This window comes from Pan paniscus, chromosome X (assembly GCF_029289425.2).
Source record: "Pan paniscus chromosome X, NHGRI_mPanPan1-v2.0_pri, whole genome shotgun sequence".
In the NCBI taxonomy this organism is placed as follows: domain Eukaryota; kingdom Metazoa; phylum Chordata; class Mammalia; order Primates; family Hominidae; genus Pan; species Pan paniscus.
Window position 1 is genome coordinate 17,512,639 of NC_073272.2, and position 6,974 is coordinate 17,519,612.

The 6,974-nt window shown below is 42.8% G+C and overlaps 1 non-coding gene across 1 annotated transcript; it reads left to right on the forward strand.

The window, feature by feature from the left end:
* The first annotated feature begins 4,419 nt into the window (after window positions 1-4,419).
* On the forward strand, window positions 4,420-4,558 carry LOC112438584 (small nucleolar RNA SNORA7). The gene has a single exon (XR_003026990.1). It is a non-coding gene; the product is annotated as a small nucleolar RNA SNORA7 (small nucleolar RNA).
* The last annotated feature ends 2,416 nt before the right edge of the window (window positions 4,559-6,974 follow it).

Here is a 6,974-nt window from a genome sequence, read left to right on the forward strand (position 1 = left end):
TTGTCACCCAGGCTGGAGTGCAGAGGTGTGATCTTGGCTCGCTGGGACCTCAGCCTCCCAGGTTCAGGCGATTCTCCTGCCTCAGCCTCCTGAGTAGCTGGGATTACAGGCACGTGCCACCACGCCCAGCCAATTTATATATTTTTAGTAGCGATGGGGTTTCACTGTGTTGGCCAGGCTGGTCTCAAACTCCTGACCTCAGGTGATCCACCTGCCTTGGCCTCCCAAAGTGCTGGGATTACAGACAGGAGCCACCGCGCCCGGCCTATCTTCCATTCTGCTTTTAAGGAAAACCAGCAAATAACAAGAAAACCATTTAATATAAAGATTTGTAAATAATCACTTCAAAAGAAGTGCCTTGTTGCTGTCACATTTAGTCCATCTTCATATAATTCTTATCTTGGCCAGTTTCTTGGGCATGGGACATGTGCAGTTACACAAGCCTGTGCTCTTAAGAGGGTCTTACCCATAGTTTAATGTTCTGCTGTTGTAGTCTTGAAATTCTTAATGATTTAACAAGGGATCCTCCATTTTCATTTTGCACTGGGCCCTGCAAATTACATAGCCCATCCTGATTTCTACAACTATAGAATAGCACAATGGGAATTCCATACGGATTAATAATATGTGACACTTACGGCTTTTTCTATACGCTTCCGAGTACTTCATATAAATTACTTCATTTCATTCAATGGTAGAATTGGTAGATGCTTAACTTTTAATGAAAGACAAAGTCAGATTCACTCTAAGGACTAAAAAATATATATAACATTACATTTTAAAGATTTTCAAAAACAATTTGTTGTGGAAATGAATTATTGTCATGAGATATTCCCCACTAGACGGACTTCCTGTAGGGTCAGGGGTCCTGGTCTTCTGTAGGGATGAGCAAGCTTTTCTGAAGGGCCAGGTGCTAAGTGTTTCAGGCTTTGTCTGTTAGGACTTCCCAACTCTGCAGTTGTAGCAAGAACACAGCCTGTTAGCAATAGATACTCAAATGACCAAGCCTCTATTCCAATGACACTTGGTGTGTGGACACTGAAATTGGAATTGCAGATAATTGTTAGGCATCACAAATCTTTTTCATTTTCCAACTGTTTAAAAATGTAAAAATCATTGTTAGCTTGTGAGTTGTATAAAAGCAGGCAACAGGCTGGATTTGGCCCACAGGCCATGGTTTGCTGACTGCTGATCTTAGCCCTCATTTGACTCTCAGTGCCCAGCACGTAGCAGGCTTTCAGTAGAGGTCACTTAATCCTGTGGTTCCAGCCACAGCAGTGTAGTTCCACGGGCTGGCCTCATGGACAGCAGTGAAGGAAGAGGTTGATGTTGCTCACACTGTTCCCTTTGGGCACTCTGTCAGCTCCTTCTTCCTCGCCTCTTGACAGCATCTGGGGCAGATGGTGTGGCTTTCCTGTCACTTCCAGCTACTAAGGCATCCAGGCCAGCCTAACCAAAACTGCCTTCCTGCCTCTCACCTACAGCTGCTCTCCTTCCAGCAGTTCTGGCCAGAGCAGGGACCTGAGTGGCGGGCTCCAGCCATTTCCTCCGGGCTCCACTCCCTACTCCCTCCCTGCCTGTGCTCCCCTCCACCATGCTTCATTCTCCTCACTTAGGGACAGGAAAGCAAAATGATGGGGGTGTGAGATAGACAAGGAAAGGCCAAATTCTTCTTCCTGGACCAGGGCCCTTGTGGTTCTCCCTGCTGTGAGGGGTCCTCTGTGGTGGTGGTCCAGATGCTCTCCACTCAGAATGCTCCTGTGGGGCCTTCAAGGGCCCCTCCAGGGACCTCTGCACTGCATCTTCCCCTGACATGGGTGACATGCTCTGACTGACTTCCTCCACCCCACCTCAGCTCTGCGCCCAGGGGCGTACACCTCCAGCCTCACTCGCTGCCTTGTCCTTGCCCTGTCTCACTTAAGGACATGGGCCTAACAGGCAATGACTCCATCCTGTTCCCTTCCAAAGCCTCTGCTTGGCCCCAGGAATATATCAAGTGCAGACTACTCAGAAAACTGCCCTCTCTCCCCCCAGTCACAGGCGCTCAAGCCAACCTTCCGCCATGAAACTTCTCCAGCTACGAGGCAGCCACTAGCTTCAGAGTATCTTCAAGTTTTCTGAAATATTCATGGAATAAGGAATAAGAAAAAAATAAACAGCCAATGTCCAAGACCCCTGAATCCATCTTTGGAAAGGATAATTCTACTTTGTTAGTTTCCTATGGCTGCCATAACAAATACCACAGACTAGATGGCTTAAACAACAGAAGTTAATTTTCTCATAGTCTAGAAGCTGGAAGTCCAAGGGCAAGGTATCAGCAGAGTTGGTTTCTCCTGAAGCCTCTCTTTTTGCCCTGTAATAGCTGTTCTCTCCCTGTCTTCATGTAATGTTTTTGTGTGCACATCTGTGTCCTAACCTCCTCCTCTTTTAAAGACAAAAGTCAGATTGGATTAAGGCTCACCCTCATGACCTCATTTTCCCTTAATTACCTTTTTGAAGATCCTATCTCCAAATACAGTCACATTTTAAGGTACTGGGGTTTGGAACTTCAACATATGAATTTGGGAGGGTAGAGGACAAGATTCAGCTTATAACAGCTACCCTCCAGAATTTTTAATTCACTCAGTCTCACTTTGGAACCAAAAGACCTCTGGAAGGTAGATTTAAAAGCTAACCCATTTGCCAAGCTACTGGTGTTTTCCATCCACCCACCACACTGGAGAGAGGTAGTCTCTTTGCAAAGTTATTTTCAATGCCATCTTGCATTATGTGGTGCCCTTTCCCATAGGAAAAGGCTGTTCATGTAGGAGTGCAGCCTCCTTTATGTCAGTGCATATGGAATCCAGCCCAGCACCTGAATTGCATGTTAAACACATCCTGCTTCATTAAGCTGCCCTCATCACTCATCGCCTTGACAGCCAGTATTGCTATAACTCATACTGCCTGGCAGCAAGATCAGCATGTCCCTCCATGCAGGGCACCTGGCCAAGAACCAACTCTTCCTGCCTGGAACATTTTTCCCCTGGCAGGCTCCTTTTTGTTAATCCAGTCCCAGCTTAAATGACACTTCCTCACAAAGGCCTCCTCCTGACCACCCAAGATAAAGAAGTCCCTGCCATCCACCCCACCATATCATATCATTATCAAGGTAGTTAGTAGTTCTTTTCCTTTGTAACGTGTTTACCATCAATTTCTCCATTGGTCTACAGATGCCATGAAGAGCATTTCCTAAGGACACTCAAGTTGTCACTTGTGTGTTCCAATTTTGGCTTGGGAAATTTTGTGCACCGTGGGCCTAACAGCCATCATTTATGTCACTGTGACCTATGCAGTTGGCTGCTACTTTTTCATGCAACTACACACAAGTAAAGGTGCAAGTATGTAGACAGTGGTGGCCCCAGGGGATGGTTTGGGGACAATTTAGCCCATGACAAGTTCCATCAGTACTTCTCTCATAGGCACTCCATATAAATGTGAGATCTCAGTGAAAGGGGAGCTTGCTGCCAAAATGTAGTTTCAACACAAGTCCCGTATAATCTCTCCACCCATCAACAAAGAAAATTTGAAGCCACCACTGTCTGTGAGGGTAGGCTTTCTCATTGACTACTGAAAACTAGAAGGAATGTTTCATATATCATTAATGGCTATTTTGCTCATAGGATGGATTTTTTTTTTTTTTTTTGAGACAGGGTTTTTCTATGTCACCCAGGCTGGAGTGCAGCGATATGATCATAGGTCACTGCTGCCTTGAACTCCTGGACTCAAGTGATTCTTCCTACTCAGCCTCCCAAGTAGGTGGGACAACAGGTACACACCACCGTGCCCAATTAATTTTTTAAAAATGTTTTGTAGAGACGGGGTCTCACTTTGTACTCAGACTGGTATTGAATTCTTGGTTTCAAGTTATCCTTCCACCTCAGCCTCCCAAAGTGTTAGGATTACAGGTGTGAGCCACTGTGCCCAGCCAGGATGGATTTCAAACTAATTTACATTGCAGTGAAACAACTCCCTTGGGCATGAAGGAAGAACTGGCTTTAGATGTTCCCTTGTACTATCTGTAATATAACTTCAGATAGGAAAAGAATAACTTGCTGAAATACAAATAAAATCCAAATCCTCATTTTGGTGAAGAATAGGATTTTAGGATTCTCTTTCCTCAAAGTTATTTTCATAAATATAAGGAAAAATAAATTTGAGTTTCACTATCCCCTTGGTGCCTTTCCCTGCTTAAGTAGCAGAAGCACACAAAGACCTCTAATCTACAAACTTGAAAATCCAGAAAGACTATTGTTGTTTAAGAGTTGGTACATGCTGTAAAGATAGGGAAGGCTTATTAACACAATGTAGAGATGATGAATGAGCCTGTTCAAGTGTAGATAACAATGATAAGCTCAGAGCAGCAGATAAAAATGAAGATCCTACCTCCCAGGATGGCATCTGGAAGTGGATAGTATTCTGCCAGCTTTGGAAACTGGATGAAAAGCAAATCTGGCAGAGGTACCCATTTCATTCCCAGCTTGCTCAGTAGCTGGTGATTGGAAGAAACTCTGCAACAGTGTTCAATCCCTGGACAGGAAACCCTCCTTCCATGATTCTTCTTTAACATGGGTCTGAGAAAAAGAGAAATACAGTATTTTTTAAAATGAAGATGCTAGCCAACTCTCACCAGAACACATACTTAAATTGTTTTGCAGATCTTGAGGATGATTTAACCTGATCTGTCCTTTCATTGATTCCTCTTAAAACCAAGAGCTTGAGCTGGCTGGGTAGGGGTCCAGATTTGGTCACAAAAGAAAGCCCCAAGCTATTTAGATCAGAACAGGATTGATGTAGTTCTAGATTGGGTTGGGTATCCTGCCAGTGGAACCAACTTATCCTGGGCAAGTGTGAACAGATTGAAAGCTTGTTCATTGAAATACATAGCGTACTTCTCCTAGGGCATTCAAAACATTTCAAAGAAAGAGCCTCCATGCATAAGTGAAATTGAGCATATATACTAATGAGAAGGTGTACAACTCACAAGAGGATAAGGAAAGAGATAATAGCTCTCAACATATGTATACTCTGTGACCCAAATTTCTATTCCTAAGTAAATACCCAAGAAAAAGCATACAGAAAAAACATGTACAAGAAGGTCCATAGCAGTTTAGCCACCTGTTGTGCATGTATCTGACACATAATAGGTGCTCAATAAATGTATATAATTGAACATATCTTTATATCCCACATATGGTTTCACAGGCCAAGTGACACATACTAGTTGTGTCATCAGTTCATATTTCTAGCATGTACTATAAATACTTTAATAAAAACCATTTTATTAACAATTTCCATTTTAGTCTATTATTGCTTTAATAAAACATTGGAATGAGGTCTTTAGGAATGATTTACTCAAGCTTAAGATAACTATGCAGAAGGGCCCAGCAATAAAGAAAGTGTTATTAGAAAGCAATTTTTTCAAAATGAACACTCAGGTACTTCACTTACCATTTTAGTTGCCAGAGCTGCTCTGTCTCACTCTAAAAGCATTTTCTTGCAAAGGGGTTGGTTTTGATCAACCCAAAAATCTGGCAGCTGTGAAAATCAAAGTTAATGCTATAGAACAGCATTGTCCAATGGGACATTCTGTGATGATGGGAATGTTCTGTGGCTGTATATGGCAGCCACTACACATAGATGGCTATTGAGCACTCGAAAGAGTGGTAATAATGACAAAATGTGTCAAACAGAGCCCAGTGATTCCTAATATTTTATGCAACTGGAATGAACAAAAAACAGATCTACAACTCAATGGCTCCAAATTATTTACTGAAAGTTTACCCTCTGTCATTTTAGGTGGTTTAATATTTTCTGTTGAAACTCATAAAACAGTCACAGGCTCAAATTTCAAGCCTCAACACATCTGCAAATTTAGAGAAATAACAAGTCCTTTAAATCAAAGATGCACTCAACAGAAAACTGGTTTGTTTTTGTTTATTTTTTTTTATTTTTGCTTGGAACAGAACTGGATGCAAAATTAGGTTGTTTATTGCTGTTTTTTAATATTATTTTTATTGCTGTTTTGACAGTGGTTATTGTCCAGCCTTTTCTCTTACTGGCCCATGTTAATGTATTTTGAAGTTTCAAGGCTAACTACCTGGTTGACAGAGTTCCACCTGAATAGCAATTTCTGGCCAGGCACGGTGACTCATGCCTGTAATCCCAACACTTTGGGAGGTGGATCACTTGAGGTCAGGAGTTCGAGACCAGCCTGGCCAACATGGCGAAACCCTGTCTCCACTAAAAACACAAAAATTAGCCGGGCGTGGTGGCGGGCGCCTGTAATCCCAGCTACTTGGGAGTTTGAGGCGGGAGAATTGCTTGAACACGATCTCATCACTGCACTCCAGCCTGGGCCACAGAGTGAAACTTCATCTCAAAAGAAAGAAAGAAAGAGAGAGAGAGAGGGAGGGAGGGAGGGAGGGAGGGAGGGAAGAATAGCAGTTACCAGGAAAAGAGGTCACAACATCCTTTTGAAATAGAAAACAAAAGGCAAACAAAAAAGGAAGAAAAACCCAGTCTGCACTTAAAGCTGCCTGAGCCATTCTGTGACCCAGATTAAAATATCAGAAAAAGAACAAAGCCACCACCTAAAAGGTTTAATGATTAACACCCATCATTTGGGTTAATATTTTCATAGAAGTCACCTGTCTCCTGTCATTTATGGAAATCTACAGATTCGTTGTTTTTTTCCAGACTCTACCTCAAAAGAATGTTTCCTCTGCTGACTCAAAGTTGGAATCCTTCCCTCACCCCTTCTGCGAGTCTCTGGTTACGTGTATGATGGGAAGAATTGAGTCCTATCTAGAGGTTTTTTTGGCATGCACCTTCCACCTTTTCGGGGCTAGGATACCTGGTTCATAGACAGACTATCTTCATTCAGGAAACAAACGTGACTCCTTTCTCTCTGGTAAACAAAGGGTGCCCTTCCATGA